Here is a 612-nt window from a genome sequence, read left to right as displayed (position 1 = left end):
AAAAAAAAAAAAAAAAAAAAAAAAAAGTGCCTTCCAGGTAAAACATGCTTGGACAGTTATGCCCAGATCTGTTGAAAAGAAACATTTTCTTCCTAAGAGGTATTATCTATTTCTCATAACTGCAAGAGATACTTTTTGGTAGACTAGAGCATTTTTTATTTTGCTGATGGTCAAACCTTTGCATTGCACAAAGATGGGACAGATTAAAGCTGAAGATCTGCTGTTGTCAGTGGCTGCCTTTGCATCTGGGGCCCTGATGACCAGAGCACCAGCTACTCTCATAGGCAGAGTCTGAGAGCAAAGGTACTCTCTGGGGAACAGTTCTCAGTGCCTCTGGTTATCAGATAACTTGGTGTCCTGATGTTTCTTCTTTTAATAGCAGGGGGAGTCCAGGTGCAAAGCACCAATGTTGAGATGCTCTGCTTTCAAAACTGAGGAGTGTTAAAAATGGGTCTAAGAAAACGGGGATTGCAGTAGTTCTTTCAGGGGGCAGTCTCCCCTCTTTGATTAACAAATTTCTGCACAGCTGAAGGAACTACTGGTATTTCTAAATGAAACATGGAAGTCACTGAATTGAACTACATCCCAAATCCATGTGACCCCATGTATAGT

Source organism: Aptenodytes forsteri, unplaced genomic scaffold (genome assembly GCF_000699145.1).
Source record: "Aptenodytes forsteri isolate BGI_AS27 unplaced genomic scaffold, ASM69914v1 Scaffold132, whole genome shotgun sequence".
Classification (NCBI taxonomy): Eukaryota; Metazoa; Chordata; class Aves; order Sphenisciformes; family Spheniscidae; genus Aptenodytes; species Aptenodytes forsteri.
Note: the sequence above shows the minus strand (reverse complement) of the source record.